This window comes from Octopus sinensis, linkage group LG16, assembly GCF_006345805.1.
Source record: "Octopus sinensis linkage group LG16, ASM634580v1, whole genome shotgun sequence".
Taxonomy (NCBI): Eukaryota; Metazoa; Mollusca; class Cephalopoda; order Octopoda; family Octopodidae; genus Octopus; species Octopus sinensis.
Genome location: NC_043012.1, coordinates 50,302,892 through 50,322,891, shown reverse-complemented (window position 1 = coordinate 50,322,891; position 20,000 = coordinate 50,302,892).

Sequence of the window (20,000 nt, the reverse complement as noted above, 5' to 3'; positions counted from 1 at the left end):
TATACATATATATATATATATATATATATTATATATATATATATATATAAGAGGAAAAAATCTATCAGAAAGGAACTCTATATCTCTTGAAAAAATTTGATAAGCATAACAAATGCGCAACCGGTAAAAAGTACTTCAACTAATTAAATTACTTAAATTACTTAAATTACTTAAATTATTTTGTCAGCATTTTCTTCATTTCCTTTTATATATATATATATATATATATATATATATATATATATATATATATAATATATATATATATATAATATATATACATATATATATACACCGTTGGCGATTTTTTTCCTCTGTCTTCCCTTCTCTGGATCTTTCCTTCTCCTATATTTCAGACGAAGAGCTCTGCTCGAAACGTTAAACCTTCCTTCTTCCCCTCCTTCCTGAGCGTCCAATAATACTATATTTGTTCCACGTCCTCGCGTTGTTGTGTTTTTTTTGTGCTATCATGTTTGGATTAACTTTATATATATATATATATATATATATATATATATATATATATATATATATATATATATATATATATATGATAAATCTCAGAGCGAGTTATAAATAGTAGCGGTAACACATCGTGATGCATATATGCCATTTGAACATGGCTAACCCATAAGGGTGGATGCTACTGTATCTTCCTGGGGCTACAAACTACAGTAGCATCCACCCTTATGGGTTAGCCATATTCAAATGGCATATATGCATGACGATATATATATATATATATATATATATATATATATATATATATACTGTCTTCTTTCGTTTACCGTCAACAAGATCCATCCGCAAAGCATTGGTATGTCCGAGGCTACAGTAGAGAACACTTGCCCAGGGTGCCATGCATTGGGACTGAAGCCGGAATCATATGGTCGGAACGCAAGTTTATTACCACACATCCACGCCTTCGCCTATATACATTCATTTACCTTTTATTTTTTTTATCATACTTCGGCATGCACGGTGTACTCTATCATTTACTGACGAAGTGTAAAATGAAGGTTGGAAATGCTTGATCTCTGTACTAGTCAAAATAATTCAATATCAGTCGTTGACAAGTATTGCATTTCTTATTGAACAATTATTTTAATTAGCTTTTTAATTTACATGACATTACATATGTTAACACTCACCCAACAATAATTGAAAGGCTTTTTTTTTATAGACATACTACTTGTATTTATGAAATGTAGTTAAATTTCATGTATTCCTTATAATAATGCATTTAATATCTACTGAATACTACAATAACGTGACAATGTGGACACTTTTATTTGACAATTAAGGTTGCTAGAAATAGCAGTCAAATCTCCATTCAATCCATTAACGACAACGTAAAACCAAGTAAATTGCGACGGTCGCAAAATTTGTCCACGTCTCCTAAAACACGTGGTGGTGGTGGGTAAAATTTACGCTGAAGCCGGGGACCTGAGCCTGATAATTCAAGATTGTTTAAATGCAGTTAAAATCACTCAAGGAGAATGATCTGACGTTGAAAGAGGCTATTTATGAAGTCTATCACTCAAGTAACGACAATGGAAAGAGTCGGAAGATATCGCCAAAAGCACAAAAAAATTAGAATTCAATCCCTATTATTGGAAATGCGTAATATCGAATCGGAACGTATGGACTGCAAAGATGATATTGGCCAGATGTATAATTAGGGACAAGAGAAACATAAATTCAACGATAATATACATTAGTCTACACTCTACTGATGTTGCTTTATCGTTGGTCCTTCATACTCTTTAAATGAAAATCGGATCACTACCCATTTACATGGGCCTGAGACTATTCTATAAAACCAGACAAGAAATATTGAATGAAGCATCTCCGTATCTCTTCACAACTATATTCCACATTCAAAATAAACGTACTTAAAACAATAGTTCTCAGTACAATCGATACGCTATAACAAATATAGTGAAGTATGGCTAATTTGCTGTGTAAAAGACAATAATTTGTGTCCCTTGCCGAAGCTCAGTCTTATATTGCGAAATATGAGTTTCCAAATACAATGAAACTGACACTTAATGATATACTAGTCGTAATTTTCATATGGTTTTCTCACTAATGTAGTTACTAAATTTCTTTCCAACTGCGCAAAAATCCCGGATATATAAAACTTTACGTTATATTTTTTAAAAAATCATTACCTTCTAAACTTTGTGCACGGATATTTTCGTTCACTTTAAGTCACAAGTTAGCCTTAATCTACTGAGCCTAATAGCACAGACATTCTAACCATGACCATCACATATTTTATATGGCGACTACAATTTCAGGGAGATTTAGACGTTAACACGTTGTTCAACTATAATATACTACAAAGTGTTGGTCACAATTTCAATAGAATATGTGTAGAAATAACCTTAACAAAATAACGTATAATGCACTGCTGACACAGTTGACTTATAAATGCATTTATTATAATTTATAGTATATTATGGTCGCATAACGAAATACCCGTACCTCATAATCATTAGTATTTACCTACCAGCTTCCGGGAAAGCGTGTAATATGTATGGTGGGATTTTAAGCAATGTGTCCGAGGATAATTAATGGGAAAGATGGGGGCTGATGAAGGGGCAAAAATCCCCCGATATATGCCATATATGCCAATTACCCAATTCTCGTCTTAGGTCTCATTGCTTTTTTACAGCTGACGTCTCGATACGAAACGTAGCAAAAATCAGTGCTGATCTATGTTCTATTAAATATCTGTAGAAATAATATGAAGTGCACTGCTAACCCATTAGAACTTGGTGTGGACTTGTATAAATATCTAATATACTTTACACTACAATATATTATCGACTCATAACGAAATACCACATACCGACAAAAGATTTATGCAACAAGCTGCATCCTCTAGTAGAGGAGGTCTTGCATCTTTTTGGCACAAAAATTATAGATTTACATAAATTTATATCATCCATTTTCCAAGGAACTATAAGAACCATATCAGTTATAGAGTTTCCCTTGTGAATGTACTAGTAATGCAACTGGAATTTCTGTACTGCTTGTAAACATGGTTATTTTTCTCACTTTCAATGCTATATGCCCAATCATCTGAAGAATGATCTATACAATCGTGTGTGAATCTCCTTCAAAATCACGGGATTCTGTCTTTTAAAATAAGGTCTGATTGGATAATATATTCTTGGAGAACGGTGGCCAAAAGAAAGTTGCGATACTCACGACTTGATCACCTCCTTTATTTAAATATATATATATATAAGACTGATCTGAATTTAAAGGTCAGAGTGAAAAAAGATGACTCAATCTATAGCAAAATGTAGAAATAGGAGCGAAGTGTTTTAGAATTACGGAATGCAGTCTTAAAAGATGGGGAGATACATATAAAATGCACAATAGAACAACTGGAAATTCCTTGTTCTGTTCAGGATTAGACAGTTGCTTCCAATAGTGCTATAAAACATTTACAATAAGCAACAAGAAATAATTAAAACACGTTCACACAGTTCTATTTAAATAAGGAAATATACCTCATTTACACTAAGTGTTTTACTATATGTATTTATGTATTTGTATGTGGTGTGTGTGCGTGTGTGTACTGATGTGGATATATGTTCTTTTATTCGTTTCAATCATTTGAGTGCAGCCTTGCTGGAAGCCCGCCTTTAGTCGAAAAAGTTGGCCCCAGAACTTATCCTTTGTAAGCCAAGTACTTATTCTATTTTACTATTTTGTCGAACCACTAAGTTACGGGGGTGTAAACTCACCACTATGGGTATATATATATATATATGTATATGTATGTATATATATGTATGTATGTATGTACGTATGGATGGATGGATGTACATATATATATTTGTGTGTGTGTATATATATATATATATATATATATATATAGAGAGAGAGAGAGAGAGAGAGAGAGAGAGAGAGAGAGAGAGAGAGAGAGAGAGAGAGAAGAGAGACTTTTTTGCACAAATGTAAATCTGGAAACTGAAAACAGCAAAATATTGTCGTTTCTACTGTAAAAAGAGCAATTTATAATAAAACTTATTTTCTGGATATATTTAACCTGAAAACTGAAGATTATGTTGAAAGTAGAAATCTTAGAAGCATAAAATATTTGAATGAAAGTGTGTTCGCACTTATGTAAGCATACATAAAGGAACCTATATAATAGTACGACAAAGAAAATAGCAGATTACACCATTTATACATAAACAGTGCTAGAGATGCATACGTCAAGATTATGAAAGTGAATTGTAGTAATGGCTTCAGCAAAATTATATTCAAATCTGTAGACTAACGCTGAATTATTGATTTACCTCTATGTTGCAAGACCAAAATGTACCTAATATATTAATATCTAGATATTCTGATCTGAATGTTGTTCAAAATGGAAAGATGGAATCACTTTCCAGCCATAGAATACGAAATGTTTATTTTTTTCTTCTCAAAATAATGAAATAAAATATATACATATATATGACGCATGGTTAAAATATGTAAATTCCCATAGACTAAAAACTAAGGAGGAGAAAGGTAGAAATATATAAATAAAAACTTCACTGAACAACGATGCGAGTGTAAACTTAAACTAAACTAAAACTACTCTAGTTCAAGAAAGGTAGTGCATGATAATGATTTTTATGATAATTCCTGAAGCAATAGCGAAAAATGTAGACAAAATTGTTCATCTCGAACACGAAGAGATCTTAGCATAAATTCCACTTGTAGTGCAATGGTTAAAAAGAAAGTAAAAAACAAAGTATGCTAAACATAACTGTGTAGGGAGGGAGGTTGTACTCTTATAAAATATATGGGGCGGGGGAAACGTTCTCTCAGGAGAAAAATCCAACAACTTCATGGTTGGCGGCGGGAAGAAAGGACTCTTTCCATTTTTATCAAAGTGTGTAATTTTATTATATTCATGACTAGAATATAAGACTCTAGATATTTTTTTCGCAAATATAAACACATATATTCTCCCGGAAAACATTTATGATTCATTTTTTTTTACATTATTTTTTCCCATATATATTTAAGATTAGTTTCAGACTATAAATATAGAAGTAAAAGGATGCTGCCATATTTTCTCATCTCTTGACAGGGTTTACTGCCCTCTCTTTGCCTAATTTATATATTTTGTTTTGTATTTTAGTTCTTGAATGTATGAGTTCGCAACACTCATAATGCAATGGATTAAGCTATGCGTTCCTTAACGGTAAGCAATATTTTAAATATATTTGTATGTCCACTTTTCTTACCTCAATCTGTTGCTAAGCGGTCAATAAATATAAATCTGTTCATTGAATTACATATTTACTTAAAACGGCATAACTGAACGGAAAAGGAAATAAAACATGGTGTAGAGATTGAAACGTTTTGCGACATTCATTCTTCCATATACTTTTAAAATATTTTCTTGAATTGAGACTAATATAAATACTTTAAAACAATTTAATAATGAGGCAAGTACTATTAGTCTAAATCTTTAATATATTTTTTACTCAGTTCATAAATTAAAATCTCATGCAATGGAATATTTAATGCGTTTTTTTCTTTTTTTAAAAATATTTCTGCAGATGATGAAAATCTTTCTTTCTCGATGTTAAGGTAAAATAATAAATAAATGCGCCCTTTTAAAGCCTAGCCAGGCTCATGGGCCCGGTTTCTCGGCTCTATAGCGTACGGGTTCCCCAGATGGACGGGACGCCAGTCCATCGCAGCGTTACTCATTTTTACCAGCTGAGTGGACTGTAGCAACGTGAAATGAAGTGTTTTGCTCAAGAACACAACGCGTCGCCCGGTCAAGAACACAACGTGTCACTCGGTCCAGGAATCGAACCACAATCTTACGATCATAGTGCTGATACCCTAACGACTAAGCCACGTGCCTCCACATCGATGTTAAGGTAGGTGATGGTAAATGAACAAATATTCTATAGGGTTGTCCAAGAAAACAAACATTAACGTTATACTTGTTCCGAACATACTCTGATTAAGTATTTATTGAAAGATTTCATATTGAGTGAATTGAAAGCAATGATACCTGCTAAAGTGTTATAGTGGTTATTACACCAGTTTAGTTTCTTACTGTGGCAACCTTTAACTAGTTGTGATAGGATTCTATAGGTAAATCTCCTAAAGGAACAAGAGTAATATGCCTTGTTCAGTAGCAATGAGGTTCTGTACTTATGGATAGTTACGTACACAGGTACGTCGTAATAATCATATGTTCCTGTAAGCATATCTGCATACACACGTATACAAACACATGCTCACGCAGACAAATGCATATGTTTGTATGTATGCATGCATGCATGTATGTATGTAAGTAGTTTCATATATATATGCATTATGTATGCCTGTGTATATATATGCATCATCAACTTCAAACATTCCAATATATATATATATATGTATATATATATATATAAACTTAATTCATCAGTCTGTCGGAACACGCTTTAGAAATCGACAGCTATCACGGAAAAAATCTAAAATTTAAAATACGCAACATGGCTTCTCACGTCGTCCATTCATGTATTTATTCTCTCTTTAGTCACTCATCTCAATGCTTATAAGTGGCTTTCTTCTCCCACTCTTAAGCACATAAGTCTACAGACCCATTGTTAATGATGATGATTAGGAGGAGGAGAATGAAGACGACGAAAATGACAATGATGATGATGATAATATATATATATATATATATATATATATATATATTATGTATATATATATTCATATATATAATTATATACATATCTCTCTCTATATATGTGTGTGTGTGTGTGTTTGTGTGTGTGTATACATATGTACATATATATATACACATAGCCACTACACACTCTTTACTTTCTCTCTTTGTTTCTTTCTGTGTTCCTTTCTGTGGAAAAGCGTAGGCTCGAAACGTCAATCACTTTTTCACTTCCCAAGCGTTAAACTAATACATCTACACACCACCTGTCTTCGTCTCTTGCTTTTTTCTGAATTCTTCCCCTATATATATATATATATATATAATATATATATATATATAATATATATATATATAAACTATGGTTGCAGAACAAACAAAGATAAGGTCATCCACGTAACATTTCATATCTCGAACATTTAATCACATAATGCTTTTTCTTTCACATAGAATATACATACATAAAATCGCGGAAGCTGAAACACAACTCATCAATACAAGCTTATTAGAAAAATATAAGAAAAATGTGTGAATACAGTCCATCGCGGTTAAAAGTTCCTGATAAGGAACAATCACTTTATTATCGATATATATATCACCTTGATCACCTTGACCGACCAGTCCGTCAGGCGTACATATGACACCGCTGGTCACAGCACGCTGTCTACTCCTCTCTGGATCGCGCCTTTCTCATCCACGTGATCCCAATCGTCCTCCTGAAATCGTAACTCCACCGTCGTGGAGGCCTTCCGGGTGCTCGTTTCCGCTCGTGCGGGTACGACTCAACAACTGCGTGGGTCCACCGATCATCGGTGAGCCGGGCGACGTGTCCAGCCCATCTAAACTTGCTGCGTGTATACTCTGCGATGACATCCCTCACGCCGGACTTCTTTCTGATTTGTAGACTATGAGACGGCCTTCGATGGCGTCGAAACCAACGCAGTGCTGAACTCGCTGCAGAGGCAAGGAGTCGAGGCGCAATAAGTGCAACTGCTCAGGGCCGCAAATTCCGGATGCACCACCGACATAGCTCTACTGTCATCACCTGCACGAGTGCCGGTCGAGAAGGGAGTGAAGCAAGGGGATATCATTTCCCCAAAACATTTCACCGCATGTCCCGAACAGATCATCAGAGGCATCGACTGGCAAGAAGGTGTCAACATCAATGGCGAACTCCTCACCCACCTCCGTTTCGCTCACGACATCGTACTCATCGCTGAAACCATGAATCAACTTCAGACCATGCTGATGGAGCTCGACATCAAAAGCTCTGCAGTAGGTCTCAAGATGAACCGCATGAATACGAAGTTCATGCGGTCAGACAACGTACCAACAGGTCGAATGGTGATCGGCAGTGATGAAATAGAGGAGGTAAAGGAACATGTCTACCTGGGACAGGAAGTGAATATGTGCCGAGATATCGAAAAGGAGATCTCACGGAGAGTAAGGGCTGGATGGAAGGCATTTAATGGCATAAAGGATGTGCTGAAGGGAAGGTTGGACAGAACCACCCGCGCGAACCTCATCAACAGTATAGTTCTACCTGCACTGTTATATGGTAGTGAAACATGGGCTACCACAAAGAGAGAAGAGCAAAGACTAGTAACGGTTCAAAAAGCCATGGAAAGGTCAATGCTTGGTATCTCGTTGAGAGAGCATATCAGTAGCGAGATCATCAGAAAGAAGTCCGGCGTGATATATATATATATATATATATATATATGTGTGTGTGTGTGTGTGTGTGTGTGGTGTGTGTGTGTGTGTATGTGTGTGTGTAATGTATGTATATATACAGAATATAGAAACGTATACGTTTATAGAGTTAGAGACGTATATATATACATACACGCGGACACACATATATTTGTGTATATATATATTTATATATATATATATATATATATATATATATATATATATATATATATATATATACTAAGCAATAAGGGTTTAGCAACGAGTTGCCTTACCACATACCGAATTTAGAAATAGCAGTCAAAGGGTTATAGCTATTTCTTCTACTAAAAAGGGAGATCTCAGTAAAAACAGCATTTGGAAGGCAGACACAAACAGGTAAGAGAGAATGAATTGACTGCAATCTATCATACATTTTTTTAGTTATCCACGGACGTACGTTTCGAAATCAAGTTTTTAGGAAAGCATAAGAATTAAATATTAAATATTAAATAATTCTATCTTACCGAAACTTCTTTTCTCTTCAGCGTAGAATACTATAATCATAAATGATTATATATTGAATTATATATATGATTATATATAATCATTTATGATTATAGTATTCTACGCTGAAGAGAAAAGAAGTTTCGGTAAGATAGAATTATTTAATATTTAATATTTAATTCTTATGCTTTCCTAAAAACTTGATTTCGAAACGTACGTCCGTGGATAACTAAAAAAATGTATGATAGATTGCAGTCAATTCATTCTCTCTTACCTGTTTGTGTCTGCCTTCCAAATGCTGTTTTTACTGAGATCTCCCTTTTTAGTAGAAGAAATAGCTATAACCCTTTGACTGCTATTTCTAAATTCGGTATGTGGTAAGGCAACTCGTTGCTAAACCCTTATTGCTTAGTATTACTTAAATTTTCCTCGAATGAGGCTTTTACATGCCGAAGACTACTTGGTGTAATTGATAATTTTTCCAAATTAATTAATTTCACCCTTCATTATTACGGATATATATATATATATTTATTTATATATATATATATGCATGTATGTAGATTAATGTTGTGTAGTTTGTGCGATTAAATATAAGAAGGAAAAATCTTTTCCGTGTTATATCATACTCTCGAACGAATACTATCTTTCTTAGTGTTACACCTTGACAAGGCATTTGTCGCATTAGGTGTACAGCGTACGCTATCGTGCTATTTGTTACAAACATCTATGTCTAATAACAATGGTAAATATTGAGTAAGTTTTATTCCTTTTTATAAAACTTTTTATAAATTTTTTCGTATTATAATTTTCGCATTATTCATCTTTTTATAATTTTTTAAATAATTTAATTCGTATTATATACCTTCTCTATTTCACTAACTGAAAATGTGTTTGCAGATGTTATACAATTCCGACAAACAATTAAAGTATCTGCATGTATGGTTATGTACACATATAGAATCGAAACTGTAAAAAATAATTCTGCACATGTTACAAAATATAATTAATAGGTAAGTTAGTGATAAATATTGTTACTTGTGGCAACATCGGCCAAATGAAGAAGAAGCACAGCTAAAATGCAAAAATGTCCAAATGTATGTATTGAAAACTCACAAAAATGTACTTAAAAATGTATTTTATGAAGCATAGATATTTTTGTTAAGTAAATAATGGTGTTCCAATAGTAACGTTACCTAAAGGTAGAACAGTTGAGAGCACTGTTAAGATATCTCAATATTAATAAAGTAATTATTCACTTGTACTGACGAGAGGATATTTATTTATTTACTATTGGTAATAAGCCAATGCTGTTGTCTTAATGTCAAATAAAGATACGATAATAATATTTTGACACCCAAAGTTCCATATCACGATGAGAAAGTTCTAATTGTAGCCTTTTAACAATATTTCAACTGACATAACTTATATCTAACATCAGTAACTGCCGTTTGCGTACATGATCGTTATCTACATCACTTTTGGAATATATTCGACAAAAAATTATGCAAAACTCCATATGTTGTGCAAAATTTCTAATCAATACATAAACATAAAATAACTTACAGTAAAAGTGCGATTGTATATGTACATATCGATGCGTGTATGGATCTGTCTACCAATTTCTGTGTACCATTTCTATCTAATTTTAGGTTTTCTTTAACATAATATGCACCCCTTTCTTTACATTTATATATATTTTGTTTGAAAGCCATAGTAATATTCAAATATCTCAAAATGTCTACATTTCGTTTCTTATAGATTTTGCATGCCAGGAACTTGCGTTTCTTTGTAACTATAAGGAAGAGATATTTTCCACCTTTCGTTTTTTCAGATGTTAGGATACCTTGTTAAGGTTATCGGCTACCTTGTTGTAACAGGTCATATATGTTTACGTTTTCTATAATGAAGAGTCGTGTTGTAGGGTTATTATATCAGGTAAAGAAGCTAACTGTATGAAAATCGATTTTATATTTATTCTTGTATTACATTCCACAATTTGTTTTGTCATCCGCAGCAACATCAATATTATGGGAATTTGACTGATCATTAACAATTCAAGTGTGTGTGTGCGTGTCTGTTTGTGTGTGTTTGTGTGAATGTGGTTTAATAAACAAAGCATATTTTTATGAGCTACTAATAGATTCATGCTATGAAAAGAACTCAGCATTTTATAACACATCTTTTTATAATACGTTCTTGTTTGAATACCGGCTCTTGTAGCTGTACTGCGATATTCCGATATATCAATTAGAGGGCTGTGCGTCTCTCAACATGCTACCAAAGTCTGACAAGTAGCAAAATCATATATGTACAAGATTCTACGTCGAATTAATTCAATATTTTCAACGTTGCTCATACGTTCCATCTGCATACGGTATCGAGATTATTTAGAAAATTCACAACAAAATTGCTTTTCCGGGGTTTTGATGTTATGATATTCAAGTGATTCCGTAGACTACTATTTGACTTGAATCGTCCAGATTTTACCATTGAAGCATAAATAAAAATTGTACCTGAAATATACATTTGGGTATTTATGTCTTGCTCAAGGAAGGATGTGTTTCGTATTTCGTATTTTGTAACTTATTGAAAGCAGATAAACAACCACAACTCAGACAGCTACACTCGATCAAGAAATAGAAAACTCCTAGCTACACTTATCTGAATCATCCTCCTAAACTATGTGAATATCAAACAAATTATAATGTTTCAAATAAATGTGTTAATCTTTTTCCAGTGGTACTCATCATTTAGTCACTCAAGTCTGAAAGTGAGATTTAGAGAGGATCGTGTTTTGTTTACATCAACTTTCAAGGCGACACCAACTGTTTATGGTCAGACGAATTCCAAGCCATAATCATTGAATTTGTTTTGATGAATTTCTAGAACTATATTATCCGATAATTCCTTTCCGTTCCCATATTAGCATGTGGTTAGAAATAAATTTGACTCCTATTTGTCTCATATGGTGAGAGTTCAAGTTTTAATGGTGTGGCTTTTTGAGTCAAAATCGAATTATTATATGCTTATGTCCTATCCTTCGGCAAGATTTTCTCGTGTTCAAGTCTACCTAGATGAAAATGAGTTGTATCAGAGGCAGGGTGAATCGTTGCCGATACCTGCGCGAATTTTTGTACATGGAATATATCACAGATCACTGATAGCTACATACCTATGGATGATGACGAATATCATGTTAAGCATCCACATATATCCTTTTCGTCATGTTTTGTATAAAGCGTAAATTACATTTAGTATTGACTAATTGAAATTTTCTATTTTGTTCTAAATATAACACATTTTCCCGAAATGTGTATCAACATTTCATATTTTACTTTTGTACCTTAATTTATTTTACATGTTTCAGACATTTCACTGCGGCTATGCTTGGAGCATCTCCTGAAAAGATTTTTAATCGAAGAAATCGATCCGCAAGACTTATTCTATATATATATATATTATATATATATATATATACCACATAATATAACAATAGAACAAATTGCTCAGAGATAGAAAATTCGCCTATTGGAAGATGATCCAAAATAGCAACAAATCAGATACAAACGAAAAGCGGCTAAATCTGACTCCATTAATGCTTTGCCGCAAATTCCAGATCAAAAGTCATTATACATTAACCTGAGGTGCAAATACGCCTTAGGGAAAGAATGGCACTAGAAAAAATGAAGATGGAATTAGAAGTTTTAAAGTTGAGGGCGCAGACTAATGAATATAAAGTGAAATCCACCGATGAAGAGATCAACCAAGAAATTAACAAAATGACTAAAGTCTCCAACTCTGAGAAGATCTCAAAACTATGGAAGGAGGATTGTGACAACAAAGAACGGACATCCCTCCAGCACTGGGGAATAAACGCCACATGGTTTTAAAGTATGAAACTGTCTTTCAAACTAAATACGCTTTCAAAATCCCTTTCCTGAAAATAAGAAAATCAAAACAACACACACAAACACAGGTCCACACACATCTAAAAAACAGAAGATTCTCCCCTACCAAAAAGCAATACAAGGCCTAACCCTAACTTCACAATCCACCCACGAAACAACAACGGAGATACCCCAAACGCAGACAAAGCAATGAGATATCACTACCCACATGATAGACATTACAACCTCCGCCCCCATAAGGAGATACCAATGTAATTTTTATTCCAGCAGTCCACTTAACAACCATGCACAACAAACTCTCAAGACGCGAAATGATTTCCATCGACGACCCTCTGAGGAACCACATCAGAACAGGAAATATACGGACACACTGTTCAACCCCCATCCGAGAATTCGCACCAGAAATCGCAACAGGGAATTACACAACAACCGAAGACAGCTAGATAACAGCTACCGTCCCAACCACCTCAATCATTTTTAGACCCAGTACACCGACACAAGGATACGATATAGCACTAGACATGCAGGACAAACCAAAATTGATAAACGTAACACACAAAGAACTGACACCAGACGAAATCAACATACTCTCGAAAAGGCTAAAATTTGCACTCACCTCCAACGTCCAAACTACAACGAAATGTAAGAAGACGTTGCGGAATTCTACAGTAAATTACGATTCACCGAGGAACTATCGGACAATACAAGGATGAGTCATTAGCTAGAAATAGAAATAACTACACTCCATCAAAAGGTAAGAATACAATTCTTAACCATTTCTGTGAACACATCACGAATTACCCATATTAACACGTACACAGACAAAATGTAAAAGCCAAACTTCAGCAAGAAAGAATGGGTTGAGATGAACAGATTAAAGGGTGATAAAACAATATTATATAACTCTAGTGCTATCCATATTAGAAGACACAACATACAATGAAAATGCCCAACACTATAGTCAGAAGAAAATAATGAGAAACTTAAAATCTCCGATAAACCTCTACAGAGAAGGACTCACCGACTATATTACTAAGTTCAAACGTAGATCCATTCAATTCTACGGTGTCCCTAAGATACACGAAAGTGAAAAACATAAGCAACGCATGCAGGGGAGCCACAAATATAACAGTTATGGTACCCCAACTTATGACCTCAAATTAAGACCTAAAATAGCAGGTCCCGTATGCGAAACTTACCACCTCAGCAACGTTTTAGATACCCTCTTCTGTATAGAGAATTACTCCAATGAACTCCAACACTGCGATGTGTATAAGGATAACCTCCTCCTTTGTTAACCTAGTCATGAGGTACCTAGAAATGACTTTTATCGAAAGGTACTAGAAAAATACCAAAACCTATTCTCCTTTTACATAGAAACTAACTGGAAGAGATATTTAGATGACTGCTTCATTTTTTGAAGTGAACGTATAGAAAGAGTTAAGGAATTTCAAAGAATTTCAATTGACTTGACATAAACATTCAATTTAAGATGGAATATAGCCATCAACGACTTCCTTTCCACGACACCCTCATGAAGAAATCCATCAGCAAAATAGGAACAGACGAATAATATAAGACCATGAATTCCAAGCAGTATATACCGTTCACCTCATGCCACTCCAGACACACTAGAATGAATATCACTTTCAGCCTGGCAAAAAGGATTTGCACTATAGTATATGATACAATCACCAGGGACACATGATTGTATGAACTAAACGATACACTCGTCAGCAGGAATTACCCACCACCACTAATTGGTATAGGTTTTCAACGTGCCCTACAACACAAAATCCACGAACTCAGATATCTCAAACTAAAGAATGAATTACAACCAAAAGCCCTACATATCCACACGCAACACGCTAAACAATGAGGCCTTCGTCACCATCCACCAGAACATTCCTTTAATAACAAAGGACCATAGTATGAATCAAATCCTCCAAACACAGTCCATCATAAAGAGCAAAAGTCAATGACTGTAAATAATGCGGAAGACCTAATGTGGTATATGCGTCAACCTAATTGAGGGATCGGAGTTCTCCTTCAGAGTCAACATTTTACATGTGCTTCGGAAAACCTGATATATATATGTTAGCTTGCTCAGGGTGCCGAAAGCAATACCTTGGTCAAACTAAAAGCAGAAGATGACCGTTCATACATCCCAGATTAAAATAAGGAAATGCAGAAGAATAGCAATAAGTGAACAACACATCGACATTTGCGCCACTTTGAACAACCCAACTGTAGAATTTTTTCCTCTCTAAATTCAGAGACAATGCAACGTATAATCAGTGCATTAGCAAAGAATCTTATTTTATCGCAAAATATAAACCTCTTCTGAATGCTTTCACCACAGATGACGCTACTACAAGGATCTTTGAATAATATCCACGGAAATATTAAAAACGATAGATATATTTAGAAGAGTAGTTACCCACGAATTTGTTTAAAACATACACTGCTGCTACTACTATTACAACCACAACAGGTCAACGTGAGGCCCACAAGCAGTCTTTAATACTAGGTAATACTACTCCTGTCGTTTTTGTTTTTTATTCTTCATCGTTTTCTATTCCTTCTCCGCCTCTTTCTTCTTTTTCTTCTTCTTCGCCTCCTCCTTTCTCGCCTGCTACTGTTTAGAACATCAAACTTCAGAACCAAATATATCTTTACATTTGTAAACACAATTTTTAAGATCTGCTACTACCTACCGACCTTACGAACCTTTACAAAAGAAAAAGAGAGAGAGAGAGAGAGAGGGGAAAAGGAAGATGTACCACTCATTTGAAGACTATTTACAAAACATTTCAATTAACTTTTTTCTTCAATTTAATTGTTTTTCTTTTTAATTAGTATCCATCTTTGTTTTACTCTTAGTTGAAAAAGTCGAAGGCAGAAACCGGTACTAACCATTAAAAAATGTATTTCATAATAAATTCATTTTAGCATTTTCTACTTTCTCACATTTTCCTTATACATATCAACTCCTGTGTCATTTTTCACCATTCTACTCACACACACACACACACACACACACACACACATATATATATACATATATATTAGAATATATTTGGATATGATGTACAGGTATTTTATATTAGAAGAAATGAGGTACTCAGAAATTCGGACGGTTTTATATTTACAGATATTTGTTTATATATTACATGTTTTTATACATCAGATTTCATATATCATATATTAGCGCTTTCGTCCATTCTGGTGGAGTTTTCGAATTGAACTAAGTTCTTGTAGAAAATTTTACTATTTTTATAGTGTTATTGAGTGTGTAGTGGTGGGGTGGGATATAAGATAGTACAAGAGGGTGATGAATGGGGAGAAAGTGAGAGAGAGAGCATGTGCGTGTGTGTGCGTGTGTGCGTGTGCGCGTGTGTGTGTTCTTGTATCTATCTATCTATCTATCTCTCTCTCCTCTCTCTCTCTCTCTCTCTCTCTCTATATATATATATATATATATATTATATATATATATATATATATATATATATATTTATATATATATATTTATATATATACATAGAACGGGATTCTTTCAGTTTCTGCCTACCAAATACACTCACAAGGCTGAGAAGCAAGCTTCTGTGTTTGCGTGTGGCTGAGAAGGGGTGAAATAGAGAGTTTATGCGTATATGCATGTATGTGTTCTATTTTCGGTCATGGACATCTGACTGAATGGTAGCGAAACTGTCGTTATATAAGGCGGTTCCTCGGCGTTTTAAACCGAGTGAAGCCTATAACTGACGAATCTGATTACAGCCGATTTCTACAAATGAGTAAAGGAGAAGGCGATAAAATAAGAAAGAAAAATCCGTCCCAGTAAAGTGCTGGCATTTATTATTCACGACGCAGCGAAGGATGAAGCTAAAAAGCGTAGAACTTGAACTCAGAAGACAAGAATTCGGAACGAATACCGCAGCCATTATGTCGGACGTTTATAGCGACTGTGCTATTTCACTGCCTTATTTCTTTACTACCCACAAGGAGCTAAACACAGAGAGGACAAACAAGGACAGACAAACGGATTAAGTCGATTACATCGAACCCAGTGCGTAACTGGCACTTAATTTATCGAGGATGAAAGGCAAAGTCGACCTCGGCGGAATTTGTACCCAGAAAGTAACGGCAGACGAAATACGGCTACGCATTTCACTTGGCATGCTAACGATTCTGCCAGCTCACCGCCTTTCACTGCCTTATATAATTAAATAAGTTCTTGTCTAAATACATACATAGTTACATATATACATACATGCATTTATACATGTAAATACATATGTATATTAACAGAAATGAATATATAACGTTTTTGGTGCAGAATTCACAAAATAGAAGTTGCTTAACTAACGAATCCTCCGTCGATATTCTGGTTGTATAAATGGCCTAATACAAAAACGTGACGGGGTGAATAACCTTAACATATATCCAATTGCTCCTGCTACAATCACAGGCCGCATGATCTATATATTTATTAGGAGAAGTAAATTTTGATATAAATAATGTAGTTTGTATTATGTGTAAGAAAATCTGTCTGAACATTCATAGACTTTCCAATCAACAAAGTTTGTCTGTTCTTAATTTTCTTCATTTAATAAGAAAAGACAAGTAATTGCAAGGCCAACTTATTCCTCACAGTTAATTAGAATGTCTGGAATGAACATGGCATCACAGAACTTATTAATTGTTTCGCGGTTTTTAATAAACTAATAACGATTTGCGTTAATATGTTCATGTAGGTGGAGCAATTTTATGGGTGGGGATTTAGCTGGGTTTAGATAGGTGGGAACACGGTTTAATTTCGATTCACAATAATAGTATTGATCAGTAGGCGTCACAAACGCGAAGCAATATTTCTTCTTTAACTTATCAAATAGCAGGAGCGTAAATTAATTTATTTATTGATTATCTATTTGTCTGATGGAAAATATATATATTTCATATGATTACTTACACTTATGGCTTACTTTCTATTTCCATCTCGCTCTCTCTCTCTCTCTCTCCCTCTTCTCCCCCTCTCTCTCTCTCTCTCACACACGCACTCACACATTCTACTAGTTCTTCATTTTCCATTTTCTAACAGTACGTACATACATACACACACATACATATATTCATGCACAAACTTTTTATCTTTATAGAAAACTATAATGCTACTACTGATATTTCCATAGACGTTTACTCTATCAGTTTCACATTCACTTTCAGTTTCTATCAGTTTCACTTTCTATATAAGTATTTACCTGCCCGTTTCTCTGTATATATTCATGTAACTTTGTGTATATGTATATGTATATGTGCGTGTGTAACTACTAACACAAAACCGTATATACTGTGTGTCTTATGGTATTTTAGCCTTCTTCTGATTAATTGCAACGTTCTAATCGATATTCTACAAATTTTTTAACCACCGATATCTGGTGTATATATCCACTGCAACATATATTATAACACAAATCAATAGCTATAAATACAGATCAATTTGTTCATACATGCATCTATGCAAGTATATAGGCTTTCTTAAGAGAACTGTCTGTGTGAGAGTTTGTGTGCGTGTGCTTCTATGAATATGCACATGTCTATATCTATACGTATCTATATATCTATCCATAGCTATCTTCATATATATACTTATATATATAAATATATATGTATGTATAAATATATATATATATATATTATATATATAAATATATATATATATATGTATTTAAAATATATATGCAAATATATGTTCTAAAATCTACACAACCTTGTTTTTTTTATCTCATTACGGAAAAAATTATGTATATATATATATATATATATATATATATATAAGTATATAATGAAGATAGTTAGAGATAGATATATAGATACGTATAGATATAGATATGTGCATATTCATAGAATCACAGATACACACACACTCACACACATCCACACACACATCCACACACACATCCACACACAGACACAAACAAATATGTAAAAATATCTATGTGTTTGTGTATATATATATATATATATATGTGCATATTATTACTTACATAACTACATATATGTTTATTAACACATATATAGATAAGAATATGGCTGTGTATGTGTATGTGTTTAATGCATATGTATACATTCACACACACACACATATAAATAATAATTACAAACACATACATGCATACATAGATTCGTCTCTTTATAGGTCCGGCACGCTTTGTCTTCTCACCTATCTCTTTCTAGCTCTGTACATCTTTCTGTCCCTCTTCGCACTTATCTACCTTCCTGAAGTACATACACATGCATGTATATACATACAGAAAAATACGTACATACACACATGCGTACATGTACTTCCCGCTGTACTACTACTACTACTACTACTGCAACAGCACACACGCATATGCACATGTAATATAGTTGAACAGATACAAACGTATATATATATATATATATATATATATATATATATATATATATATATATATATATATAAATACATAAATATATTTTTTTGTTTTACTCTTTTACTTGTTTCAGTCATTTGACTGTGGCTATAATGGAGCACCGCCTTTAGTCGAGCAAATCGACCCCAGGACTTATTCATTGTAAGCCTGGTATTTATTCTATCGTTCTCTTTTCCCGAACCGCTAAGTTACCGTGCCGTAAACACGCCAGCATCAGTTGTCAATCGATGTTGGGGGAACAAACACAGACACACACACACGCACACACACACACACACACATACATATATATATATATGTATATAGATATATATATATATATACATAAATATAAAAGATATACACAAATATCTATGTTAATATGTATAGATATAGATAAATACACACACACACACATATATATATATATATGTGTGTGTGTAAATATAAATACAAACAACCATGCATATATGCGTGTGTTGGTATGTGTGCGTGTGTGTGTGTGTGTGTGTATGTGTGTGTCTATGTACGTATGAATGCACACATCACATTAAACTTTCCATATTTCTTTTCCTTTTCATTATGGAACCACATAAGGGGCAAACGATTTCAAGAATATGAATTATCCACTTGTAGTTGTAATTGCTTTCGTAACTTGTACAATAATAATAATAATAATAATAATCCAAGGAACTATTATTATGACAGATGTGTACATGTATTCCGCTTAATGTGAAACCAGTATGAAAGGCTCGTCTTAATAAT